Genomic DNA, 14517 nt, shown 5'->3' on the forward strand with positions numbered 1-14517 from the left:
TGGAGTCATTAGCACTTATGGTTTTTAAATGGCACCCAGAATTATGTTGCACGAAGCACAATTTCACATCATTCTGGGTTCATTTGTGTGAAAACAAGGTCCAATCAGGCTGAAACGTTACAGGAAGGTAGAATTTATCGAGTTGTAAGTGATCTGAACGTTTCATGATGATAGCAATTTCCTAAGGGGGTCAAACCATGTCCCAAAGGTCACCGGATCTGGTGTCACTTTAAAGAAGTAGTCCAGTTACACATTTGTGGGCTTATAACTTTGCTTCTGAATGTCCTAGAGAGATCAGGTTTGTTTTAGTATACTCCAATCAACAGCCCCTACAACCACAAAAAGGATTGGAGTCATTAGCACTTATTGTTTTTAAATGGCACCCAGAATTATGTTGCACGAAGCACAATTTCACATCATTCTGGGTTCATTTGTGTGAAAACAAGGTCCAATCAGGCTGAAACGTTACAGGAAGGTAGAATCTATTGAGTTGTAAGTGATCTGAACGTTTCTTGATGATAGCACTTTCCTAAGGGGGTCAAACCATGTCCCAAAGGTCACCGGATCTTGTGTCAATTTAAAGAAGTAGTCCAGTTACACATTTGTGGGCTTATAACTTGGCTTCTGAATGTCCTGGAGCGATTAGGGTTGTTTTAGTGTACTCCAATCAACAGCCCCTACAACCACAAAAAGGAATGGAGTCATTAGAACTGATGGTTTTTAAATGGCACCCAGAATTATGTTGCACAAATCACAATTTCACTTCATTCTGGGTTCATTTGTGTGAAAACAAGGTCCAATCAGGCTGAAACGTTACAGGAAGGTAGAATTTATTGAGTTGTAAGTGATCTGAACGTTTCGTGATGATAGCACTTTCCTAAGGGGGTCAAACCATGTCCCAAAGGTCATCGGATCTGGTGTCACTTTAAAGAAGTAGTCCAGTTACACATTTGTGGGCTTATAACTTGGCTTCTGAATGTCCTAGAGAGATCAGGTTTGTTTTAGTATACTCCAATCAACAGCCCCTATAACCACAAAAAGGATCGGAGTCATTAGCACTTATGGTTTTTAAATGGCACCCAGAATTATGTTGCACGAAGCACAATTTCACATCATTCTGGGTTCATTTGTGTGAAAACGAGGTCCAATCAGGCTGAAACGTTACAGGAAGTTAGAATCTATTGAGTTGTAAGTGATCTGAACGTTTCATGATGATAGCACTTTCCTATGGGGGTCAAACCATGTCCCAAAGGTCACCGGATCTGGTGTCAATTTAAAGAAGTTGTCCAGTTACACATTTGTGGGCATATAACTTGGCTTCTGAATGTCCTAGAGCGATCAGGTTTGTTTTAGTGTACTCCAATCAACAGCCCCTACAACCACAAAAATGAATGGAGACATTAGCACTTATGGTTTTTAAATGGCACCCAGAATTATGTTGCACGAAGCACAATTTCACATCATTCTGGGTTCATTTGTGTGAAAACAAGGTCCAATCAGGCTGAAACGTTACAGGAAGGTAGAATCTATTGAGTTGTAAGTGATCTGAACGTTTCATGATGATAGCACTTTCCTAAGGGGGTCAAACCATGTCCCAAATGTCACCGGATCTGGTGTCACTTTAAAGAAGTAGTCCAGTTACACATTTGTGGGCTTATACCTTGGCTTCTGAATGTCCTAGAGAGGTCAGGTTTGTTTTAGTGTACTCCAATCAACAGCCCCTACAACCACAAAAAGGAATGGAGACATTAGCACTTATGGTTTTTAAATGGCACCCAGAATTATGTTGCACGAAGCACAATTTCACATCATTCTGCGTTCATTTGTGTGAAAACAAGGTCCAATCAGGCTGAAACGTTACAGGAAGGTAGGATTTATTGAGTTGTAAGTGATCTGAACGTTTCATGATGATAGCACTTTCCTAAGGGGGTCAAACCATGTCCCAAAGGTCACCGGATCTGGTGTCAATTTAAAGAAGTAGTCCAGTTACACATTTGTGGGCTTATAACTTGGCTTCTGAATGTCCTAGAGAAATCAGGTTTGTTTTAATGTACTCCAATCAACAGCCCCTACAACCACAAAAAGGAATGGAGTCATTAGCACTTATGGTTTGTAAATGGCACCCAGAATTATGTTGCACGAAGCACAATTTCACATCATTCTGGGTCCATTTGTGTGAAAACAAGGTCCAATCAGGCTGAAACGCTACAAGAAGGTGGAATCTATTGAGTTGTAAGTGATCTGAACTTTTCAAGATGATCGCACATTCCTATAGGGGGTAAAACCATGTCCAAAAGGTCACCGGGTCAAGTGTCACTTTAAAGAAGTAGTCCAGTTACATCTTTGTGGGCTTATAACTTGGCTTCTGAATGTCCTAGAGAGGTTAGGTTTGTTTTAGTGTACTCCAATCAACAGCCCCTACAACCACAAAAAGGAATGGAGTCATTAGCACTTATGGTTTTTAAATGGCACCCAGAATTATGTTGCACGAAGCAAAATTTCACATCATTCTGGGTTCATTTGTGTGAAAACAAGGTCCAATCAGGCTGAAACGTTACAGGAAGGTAGAATCTATTGAGTTGTAAGTGATCTGAACGTTTTATGATGGTAGCATTTTCCTGAGGGGGTCAAACCATGTCCCAAATGTCACCTGTTCTGGTGTCAATTTAAAGTAGTAGTCCAGTTACACATTTGTGGGCTTATAACTTGGCTTCTGAATGTCCTAGAGAGATCAGGGTTGTTTTAGTGTACTCCAATCAACAGCCCCTACAACCACAAAAAGGAATGGAGTCATTAGCACTTATGGTTCTTAAATGGCACCCAGAATTATGTTGCACGAAGCACAATTTCACTTCATTCTGGGTCCATTTGTGTGAAAACAAGGTCCAATCAGGCTGAGACGCTACAAGAAGGTACAATCTATTGAGTTGTAAGTGATCTGAATGTTTCAAGATGATCGCACATTCCTATAGGGGGTAAAACCATGTCCCAAAGGTCACCGGGCCTGGTGTCACTTTAAAGAAGTAGTCCAGTTACATCTTTGTGGGCTTATAACTTGGCTTCTGAATGTCCTAGAGAAGTTAGGTTTGTTTTAGTGTACTCCAATCAACAGCCCCTACAACCACAAAAAGGAATGGAGTCATTAGCACTTATGGTTTGTAAATGGCACCCAGAATTATGTTGCACGAAGCACAATTTCACTTCATTCTGGGTCCATTTGTTTGAAAACAAGGTCCAATCAGGCTGAAACGCTACAAGAAGGTGGAATCTATTGAGTTGTAAGTGATCTGAACTTTTCAAATGATCGCACATTCCTATAGGGGGTAAAACCATGTCCCAAAGGTCACCGGGCCAAGTGTCACTTTAAAGAAGTAGTCCAGTTACATCTTTGTGGGCTTATAACTTGGCTTCTGAATGTCCTAGAGAGGTTAGGTTTGTTTTAGTGTACTCCAATCAACAGCCCCTACAACCACAAAAAGGAATGGAGTCATTAGCACTTATGGTTTGTAAATGGCACCCAGAATTATGTTGCACGAAGCACAATTTCACATCATTCTGGGTTCATTTGTGTGAAAACAAGGTCCAATCAGGCTGAAACGTTACAAGAAGGTAGAATCTATTGAGTTGTAAGTGATCTGAACGTTTCATGATGATCGCACATTCCTATAGGGGGTCAAACCATGTCCCAAATGTCACCGGTTCTGGTGTAAATTTAAAGTAGTAGTCCAGTTACACATTTGTGGGCTTATAACTTGGCTTCTGAATGTCCTAGAGAGATCAGGGTTGTTTTAGTGTACTCCAATCAACAGCCCCTACAACCACAAAAAGGAATGGAGTCATTAGCACTTATGGTTCTTAAATGGCACCCAGAATTATGTTGCACGAAGCACAATTTCACATCATTCTGGGTCCATTTGTGTGAAAACAAGGTCCAATCAGGCTGAAACGTTACAGGAAGGTAGAATCTATTGAGTTGTAAGTGATCTGAACGTTTCATGATGATCGCACATTCCTATAGGGGGTCAAACCATGTCCCAAAGGTCACCGGGCCTGGTGTCACTTTAAAGAAGTAGTCCAGTTACACATTTGTGGGCTTATAACTTGGCTTCTGAATGTCCTAGAGAGATCAGGTTTGTTTTATTGTACTCCAATCAACAGCCCCTACAACCACAAAAAGGAATGGAGTCATTAGCACTTATGGTTTGTAAATGGCACCCAGAAATATGTTGCACGAAGCACAATTTCACATCATTCTGGGTCCATTTGTGTGAAAACAAGGTCCAATCAGGCTGAAACGTTACAAGAAGGTAGAATCTATTGAGTTGTAAGTGATCTGAACGTTTCATGATGATAGCACTTTCCTAAGGGGGTCAAACCATGTCCCAAAGGTCACCGGATCTGGTGTCAATTTAAAGAAGTAGTCCAGTTACACATTTGTGGGCTTATAACTTGGCTTCTGAATGTCCTAGAGATATCAGGTTTGTTTTAGTGTACTCCAATCAACAGCCCCTACAACCACAAAAAGGAATGGAGTTATTAGCACTTATGGTTTGTAAATGGCACCCAGAATTATGTTGCACGAAGCACAATTTCACTTCATTCTGTGTCCATTTGTGTGAAAACAAGGTCCAATCAGGCTGAAACGTTACAAGAAGGTAGAATCTATTGAGTTGTAAGTGATCTGAACGTTTCATGATGATCGCACATTCCTATAGGGGGTCAAACCATGTCCCAAAGGTCACCGGGCCTGGTGTCACTTTAAAGAAGTAGTCCAGTTACACATTTGTGGGCTTATAACTTGGCTTCTGAATGTCCTAGAGAGATCAGGTTTGTTTTAGTGTACTCCAATCAACAGCCCCTACAACCACAAAAAGGAATGGAGTCATTAGCACTTATGGTTTGTAAATGGCACCCAGAATTATGTTGCACGAAGCACAATTTCACATCATTCTGGGTCCATTTGTGTGAAAACAAGGTCCAATCAGGCTGAAACGTTACAAGAAGGTAGAATCTCTTGAGTTGTAAGTGATCTGAACGTTTCATGATGATCGCACATTCCTATAGGGGGTCAAACCATGTCCCAAACGTCACCGGGCCTGGTGTCACTTTAAAGAAGTAGTCCAGTTACACCTTTGTGGGCTTATAACTTGGCTTCTGAATGTCCTAGAGAGGTCAGGTTTGTTTTAGTGTACTCCAATCAACAGCCCCTACAACCACAAAAAGCAATGGAGTCATTAGCACTTATGGTTTGTAAATGGCACCCAGAATTATGTTGCACGAAGCACAATTTCACATCATTCTGGGTCCATTTGTGTGAAAACAAGGTCCAATCAGGCTGAAACGCTACAAGAAGGGAGAATCTATTGAGTTGTAAGTGATCTGAACGTTTCAAGATGATCGCACATTCCTATAGGGGGTCAAACCATGTCCCAAAGGTCACCGGGCCTGGTGTCACTTTAAAGAAGTAGTCCAGTTACATCTTTGTGGGCTTATAACTTGGCTTCTGAATGTCCTAGAGAGATCAGGTTTGTTTTAATGTACTCCAATCAACAGCCCCTACAACCACAAAAAGGAATGGAGTCATTAGCACTTATGGTTTGTAAATGGCACCCAGAATTATGTTGCACGAAGCACAATTTCACATCATTCTTGGTTCATTTGTGTGAAAACAAGGTCCAATCAGGCTGAAACGTTACAGGAAGGTAGAATCTATTGAGTTGTAAGTGATCTGAACGTTTCATGATGATAGCACTTTCCTAAGGGGGTCAAACCATGTCCAAAGGTCACCAGATCTGGTGTCAATTTAAAGAAGTAGTCCAGTTACACATTTGTGGGCTTATAACTTGGCTTCTGAATGTCCTAGAGAGATCAGGTTTGTTTTAGTGTACTCCAATCAACAGCCCCTACAACCACAAAAAGGAATGGAGTCATTAGCACTTATGGTTTGTAAATGGCACCCAGAATTATGTTGCACGAAGCACAATTTCACTTCATTCTGGGTCCATTTGTGTGAAAACAAGGTCCAATCAGGCTGAGACGCTACAAGAAGGTACAATCTATTGAGTTGTAAGTGATCTGAATGTTTCGAGATGATCGCACATTCCTATAGGGGGTAAAACCATGTCCCAAAGGTCACCGGGCCTGGTGTCACTTTAAAGAAGTAGTCCAGTTACATCTTTGTGGGCTTATAACTTGGCTTCTGAATGTCCTAGAGAGGTTAGGTTTGTTTTAGTGTACTCCAATCAACAGCCCCTACAACCACAAAAAGGAATGGAGTCATTAGCACTTATGGTTTGTAAATGGCACCCAGAATTATGTTGCACGAAGCACAATTTCACTTCATTCTGGGTCCATTTGTTTGAAAACAAGGTCCAATCAGGCTGAAACGCTACAAGAAGGTGGAATCTATTGAGTTGTAAGTGATCTGAACTTTTCAAGATGATCGCACATTCCTATAGGGGGTAAAACCATGTCCCAAAGGTCACCGGGCCAAGTGTCACTTTAAAGAAGTAGTCCAGTTACATCTTTGTGGGCTTATAACTTGGCTTCTGAATGTCCTAGAGAGGTTAGGTTTGTTTTAGTGTACTCCAATCAACAGCCCCTACAACCACAAAAAGGAATGGAGTCATTAGCACTTATGGTTTGTAAATGGCACCCAGAATTATGTTGCACGAAGCACAATTTCACATCATTCTGGGTTCACTTGTGTGAAAACAAGGTCCAATCAGGCAGAAACGTTACAGGAAGGTAGAATCTATTGAGTTGTAAGTTATCTGAACATTTCATGATGATAGCACTTTCCTAAGGGGGTCAAACCATGTCCCAAAGGTCACCGGATCTGGTGTCAATTTAAAGTAGTAGTCCAGTTACACATTAGTGGGCTTATAACTTGGCTTCTGAATGTCCTAGAGAGATCAGGTTTGTTTTAGTATACTCCAATCAACAGCCCCTACAACCACAAAAAGGAATGGAGTCATTAGCACTTATGGTTTTTAAATGGCACCCAGAATTATGTTGCACAAAGCACAATTTCACATCATTCTGGGTTCATTTGTGTGAAAACAAGGTCCAATCAGGCTGAAACGTTACAGGAAGGTAGAATCTATTGAGTTGTAAGTGATCTGAATGTTTCAAGATGATCGCACATTCCTATAGGGGGTAAAACCATGTCCCAAAGGTCACCGGGCCTGGTGTCACTTTAAATAAGTAGTCCAGTTACATCTTTGTGGGCTTATAACTTGGCTTCTGAATGTCCTAGAGAGGTTAGGTTTGTTTTAGTGTACTCCAATCAACAGCCCCTACAACCACAAAAAGGAATGGAGTCATTAGCACTTATGGTTTGTAAATGGCACACAGAATTATGTTGCACGAAGCACAATTTCACTTCATTCTGGGTCCATTTGTTTGAAAACAAGGTCCAATCAGGCTGAAACGCTACAAGAAGGTGGAATCTATTGAGTTGTAAGTGATCTGAACTTTTCAAGATGATCGCACATTCCTATAGGGGGTAAAACCATGTCCCAAAGGTCACCGGGCCAAGTGTCACTTTAAAGAAGTAGTCCAGTTACATCTTTGTGGGCTTATAACTTGGCTTCTGAATGTCCTAGAGAGGTTAGGTTTGTTTTAGTGTACTCCAATCAACAGCCCCTACAACCACAAAAAGGAATGGAGTCATTAGCACTTATGGTTTGTAAATGGCACCCAGAATTATGTTGCACGAAGCACAATTTCACATCATTCCGGGTTCATTTGTGTGAAAACAAGGTCCAATCAGGCAGAAACGTTACAGGAAGGTAGAATCTACTGAGTTGTAAGTTATCTGAACATTTCATGATGATAGCACTTTCCTAAGGGGGTCAAACCATGTCCCAAAGGTCACCGGATCTGGTGTCAATTTAAAGAAGTAGTCCAGTTACACATTTGTGGGCTTATAACTTGGCTTCTGAATGTCCTAGAGAGATCAGGTTTGTTTTAGTATACTCCAATCAACAGCCCCTACAACCACAAAAAGGAATGGAGTCATTAGCACTTATGGTTTTTAAATGGCACCCAGAATTATGTTGCACGAAGCACAATTTCACATCATTCTGGGTTCATTTGTGTGAAAACAAGGTCCAATCAGGCTGAAACGTTACAGGAAGGTAGAATCTATTGAGTTGTAAGTGATCTGAACGTTTCATGATGATAGCATTTTCCTAAGGGGGTCAAACCATGTCCCAAATGTCACCGGTTCTGGTGTCAATTTAAAGTAGTAGTCCAGTTACACATTTGTGGGCCTATAACTTGGCTTCTGAATGTCCTAGAGAGATCAGGGTTGTTTTAGTGTACTCCAATCAACAGCCCCTACAATCACAAAAAGGAATGGAGTCATTAACACTTATGGTTCTTAAATGGCACCCAGAATTATGTTGCACGAAGCACAATTTCACTTCATTCTGGGTCCATTTGTGTGAAAACAAGGTCCAATCAGGCTGAGACGCTACAAGAAGGTACAATATATTGAGTTGTAAGTGATCTGAATGTTTCAAGATGATCACACATTCCTATAGGGGGTAAAACCATGTCCCAAAGGTCACCGGGCCTGGTGTCACTTTAAAGAAGTAGTCCAGTTACATCTTTGTGGGCTTATAACTTGGCTTCTGAATGTCCTAGAGAGGTTAGGTTTGTTTTAGTGTACTCCAATCAACAGCCCCTACAACCACAAAAAGGAATGGAGTCATTAGCACTTATGGTTTGTAAATGGCACCCAGAATTATGTTGCACGAAGCACAATTTCACTTCATTCTGGGTCCATTTGTTTGAAAACAAGGTCCAATCAGGCTGAAACACTACAAGAAGGTGGAATCTATTGAGTTGTAAGTGATCTGAACTTTTCAAGATGATCGCACATTCCTATAGGGGGTAAAACCATGTCCCAAAGGTCACCGGGCCAAGTGTCACTTTAAAGAAGTAGTCCAGTTACATCTTTGTGGGCTTATAACTTGGCTTCTGAATGTCCTAGAGAGGTTAGGTTTGTTTTAGTGTACTCCAATCAACAGCCCCTACAACCACAAAAAGGAATGGAGTCATTAGCACTTATGGTTTGTAAATGGCACCCAGAATTATGTTGCACGAAGCACAATTTCACATCATTCTGGGTTCATTTGTGTGAAAACAAGGTCCAATCAGGCTGAAACGTTACAAGAAGGTAGAATCTATTGAGTTGTAAGTGATCTGAACGTTTCATGATGATCGCACATTCCTATAGGGGGTCAAACCATGTCCCAAATGTCACCGGTTCTGGTGTCAATTTAAAGTAGTAGTCCAGTTACACATTTGTGGGCTTATAACTTGGCTTCTGAATGTCCAAGAGAGATCAGGTTTGTTTTAGTGTACTCCAATCAACAGCCCCTACAACCACAAAAAGGAATGGAGTCATTAGCACTTATGGTTTTTAAATGGCACCCAGAATTATGTTGCACGAAGCACAATTTCACATCATTCTGGGTCCATTTGTATGAAAACAAGGTCCAATCAGGCTGAAACGTTACAAGAAGGTAGAATCTATTGAGTTGTAAGTGATCTGAACGTTTCATGATGATAGCACTTTCCTAAGGGGGTCAAACCATGTTGCAAAGGTCACCGGATCTGGTGTCAATTTAAAGAAGTAGTCCAGTTACACATTTGTGGGCTTATAACTTGGCTTCTGAATGTCCTAGAGAGATCAGGTTCGTTTTAGTGTACTCCAATCAACAGCCCCTACAACCACAAAAAGGAATGGAGTCATTAGCACTTATGGTTTGTAAATGGCACCCAGAATTATGTTGCACGAAGCACAATTTCACTTCATTCTGGGTACATTTGTGTGAAAACAAGGTCCAATCAGGCTGAAACGCTATAAGAAGGTAGAATCTATTGAGTTGTAAGTTATCTGAACGTTTCAAGATGATCACACATTCCTATAGGGGGTAAAACCATGTCCCAAAGGTCACCGGGCCTGGTGTCACTTTAAAGAAGTAGTCCAGTTACATCTTTGTGGGCTTATAACTTGGCTTCTGAATGTCCTAGAGAGGTTAGGTTTGTTTTAGTGTACTCCAATCAACAGCCCCTACAACCACAAAAAGGAATGGAGTCATTAGCACTTATGGTTTGTAAATGGCACCCAGAATTATGTTGCACGAAGCACTATTTCACATCATTCTGGGTTCATTTGTGTGAAAACAAGGTCCAATCAGGCTGAAACGTTACAAGAAGGTAGAATCTATTGAGTTGTAAGTGATCTGAACGTTTCATGATGATCGCACATTCCTATAGGGGGTCAAACCATGTCCCAAAGGTCACCGGGCCTGGTGTCACTTTAAAGAAGTAGTCCAGTTACACATTTGTGGGCTTATAACTTGGCTTCTGAATGTCCTAGAGAGATCAGGTTTGTTTTAGTGTACTCCAATCGACAGCCCCTACAATCACAAAAAGGAATGGAGTCATTAGCACTTATGGTTTGTAAATGGCACCCAGAATTATGTTGCACGAAGCACAATTTCACATCATTCTGGGTCCATTTGTGTGAAAACAAGGTCCAATCAGGCTGAAAGGTTACAAGACGGTAGAATCTATTGAGTTGTAAGTGATCTGAACGTTTCATGATGATAGCATTTTCCTAAGGGGGTCAAACCATGTCCCAAAGGTCACCGGATCTGGTGTTAATTTAAAGAAGTAGTCCAGTTACACATTTGTGGGCTTATAACTTGGCTTCTGAATGTCCTAGAGAGATCAGGTTTGTTTTAGTGTACTCCAGTCAACAGCCCCTACAACCACAAAAACGAATGGAGTCATTAGCACTTATGGTTTGTAAATGGCACCCAGAATTATGTTGCACGAAGCACAATTTCACTTCATTCTGGGTCCATTTGTGTGAAAACAAGGTCCAATCAGGCTGAGACGCTACAAGAAGGTACAATATATTGAGTTGTAAGTGATCTGAATGTTTCAAGATGATCACACATTCCTATAGGGGGTAAAACCATGTCCCAAAGGTCACCGGGCCTGGTGTCACTTTAAAGAAGTAGTCCAGTTACATCTTTGTGGGCTTATAACTTGGCTTCTGAATGTCCTAGAGAGGTTAGGTTTGTTTTAGTGTACTCCAATCAACAGCCCCTACAACCACAAAAAGGAATGGAGTCATTAGCACTTATGGTTTGTAAATGGCACCCAGAATTATGTTGCACGAAGCACAATTTCACTTCATTCTGGGTCCATTTGTTTGAAAACAAGGTCCAATCAGGCTGAAACACTACAAGAAGGTGGAATCTATTGAGTTGTAAGTGATCTGAACTTTTCAAGATGATCGCACATTCCTATAGGGGGTAAAACCATGTCCCAAAGGTCACCGGGCCAAGTGTCACTTTAAAGAAGTAGTCCAGTTACATCTTTGTGGGCTTATAACTTGGCTTCTGAATGTCCTAGAGAGGTTAGGTTTGTTTTAGTGTACTCCAATCAACAGCCCCTACAACCACAAAAAGGAATGGAGTCATTAGCACTTATGGTTTGTAAATGGCACCCAGAATTATGTTGCACGAAGCACAATTTCACATCATTCTGGGTTCATTTGTGTGAAAACAAGGTCCAATCAGGCTGAAACGTTACAAGAAGGTAGAATCTATTGAGTTGTAAGTGATCTGAACGTTTCATGATGATCGCACATTCCTATAGGGGGTCAAACCATGTCCCAAATGTCACCGGTTCTGGTGTCAATTTAAAGTAGTAGTCCAGTTACACATTTGTGGGCTTATAACTTGGCTTCTGAATGTCCAAGAGAGATCAGGTTTGTTTTAGTGTACTCCAATCAACAGCCCCTACAACCACAAAAAGGAATGGAGTCATTAGCACTTATGGTTTTTAAATGGCACCCAGAATTATGTTGCACGAAGCACAATTTCACATCATTCTGGGTCCATTTGTATGAAAACAAGGTCCAATCAGGCTGAAACGTTACAAGAAGGTAGAATCTATTGAGTTGTAAGTGATCTGAACGTTTCATGATGATAGCACTTTCCTAAGGGGGTCAAACCATGTTGCAAAGGTCACCGGATCTGGTGTCAATTTAAAGAAGTAGTCCAGTTACACATTTGTGGGCTTATAACTTGGCTTCTGAATGTCCTAGAGAGATCAGGTTCGTTTTAGTGTACTCCAATCAACAGCCCCTACAACCACAAAAAGGAATGGAGTCATTAGCACTTATGGTTTGTAAATGGCACCCAGAATTATGTTGCACGAAGCACAATTTCACTTCATTCTGGGTACATTTGTGTGAAAACAAGGTCCAATCAGGCTGAAACGCTATAAGAAGGTAGAATCTATTGAGTTGTAAGTTATCTGAACGTTTCAAGATGATCACACATTCCTATAGGGGGTAAAACCATGTCCCAAAGGTCACCGGGCCTGGTGTCACTTTAAAGAAGTAGTCCAGTTACATCTTTGTGGGCTTATAACTTGGCTTCTGAATGTCCTAGAGAGGTTAGGTTTGTTTTAGTGTACTCCAATCAACAGCCCCTACAACCACAAAAAGGAATGGAGTCATTAGCACTTATGGTTTGTAAATGGCACCCAGAATTATGTTGCACGAAGCACTATTTCACATCATTCTGGGTTCATTTGTGTGAAAACAAGGTCCAATCAGGCTGAAACGTTACAAGAAGGTAGAATCTATTGAGTTGTAAGTGATCTGAACGTTTCATGATGATCGCACATTCCTATAGGGGGTCAAACCATGTCCCAAAGGTCACCGGGCCTGGTGTCACTTTAAAGAAGTAGTCCAGTTACACATTTGTGGGCTTATAACTTGGCTTCTGAATGTCCTAGAGAGATCAGGTTTGTTTTAGTGTACTCCAATCGACAGCCCCTACAATCACAAAAAGGAATGGAGTCATTAGCACTTACGGTTTGTAAATGGCACCCAGAATTATGTTGCACGAAGCACAATTTCACATCATTCTGGGTCCATTTGTGTGAAAACAAGGTCCAATCAGGCTGAAAGGTTACAAGACGGTAGAATCTATTGAGTTGTAAGTGATCTGAACGTTTCATGATGATAGCATTTTCCTAAGGGGGTCAAACCATGTCCCAAAGGTCACCGGATCTGGTGTTAATTTAAAGAAGTAGTCCAGTTACACATTTGTGGGCTTATAACTTGGCTTCTGAATGTCCTAGAGAGATCAGGTTTGTTTTAGTGTACTCCAGTCAACAGCCCCTACAACCACAAAAACGAATGGAGTCATTAGCACTTATGGTTTGTAAATGGCACCCAGAATTATGTTGCACGAAGCACAATTTCACTTCATTCTGGGTCCATTTGTGTGAAAACAAGGTCCAATCAGGCTGAAACGTTACAAGAAGGTAGAATCTATTGAGTTGTAAGTGATCTGAACGTTTCATGATGATCGCACATTCCTATAGGGGGTCAAACCATGTCCCAAAGGTCACCGGGCCTGGTGTCACTTTAAAGAAGTAGTCCAGTTTCACATTTGTGAGCTTATAACTTGGCTTCTGAATATCCTAGAGAGGTCAGGTTTGTTTTAGAGTACTCCAGTTAACAGCCCCCATTACCCCAAAGAGGAATGGAGTCATTAGCACTTATGGTTTTTAAATGGCACCCAAAATTATGTTGCACGAAGCACACTTTCACATCATTCTGGGTTCATTTGTGTGAAAACAAGGTCCAATCAGGCTGAAACATTACAGGAAGGTAGAATCTATTGAGTTGTAAGTGATCTGATCGTTTCATGATGACAGCACTTTCCTAAGGGGGTCAAACCGTGTCCCAAAGGTCACCGGATCTGGTGTCAATTTAAAGAAGTAGTCCAGTTACACATTTGTGGGCTTATAACTTGGCTTCTGAATGTCCTAGAGAGATCAGGTTTATTTTAGTGTACTCCAATCAACAGCCCCTACAACCACAAAAAGGAATGGAGTCATTAGCACTTATGGTTTGTAAATGGCACCCAGAATTATGTTGCACGAAGCACTAATTCACATCATTCTGGGTCCATTTGTGTGAAAACAAGGTCCAATCAGGCTGAAACGTTACAGGAAGGCAGAATCTATTGAGTTGTAAGTGATCTGAACGTTTCATGATGATAGCACTTTCCTAAGGGGGTCAAACCATGTCCCAAAGGTCACCGGATCTGGTGTCAATTTAAAGAAGTAGTCCAGTTACACATGTGTGGGCTTATAACTTGGCTTCTGAAAGTCCTAGAGAGATCAAGTTTATTTTAGTGTACTCCAATCAACAGCCCCTACAACCACAAAAAGGAATGGAGTCATTAGCACTTATGGTTTGTAAATGGCACCCAGAATTATGTTGCACGAAGCACTATTTCACATCATTCTGGGTCCATTTGTGTGAAAACAAGGTCCAATCAGGCTGAAACGTTACAAGAAGGTAGAATCTATTGAGTTGTAAGTGATCTGAACATTTCATGATGATAGCACTTTCCTAAGGGGGTCAAACCATGTCCCAAAGGTCACCGGATCTGGTGTCAA

Source organism: Nothobranchius furzeri, chromosome 4 (genome assembly GCF_043380555.1).
Source record: "Nothobranchius furzeri strain GRZ-AD chromosome 4, NfurGRZ-RIMD1, whole genome shotgun sequence".
NCBI lineage: Eukaryota > Metazoa > Chordata > Actinopteri > Cyprinodontiformes > Nothobranchiidae > Nothobranchius > Nothobranchius furzeri.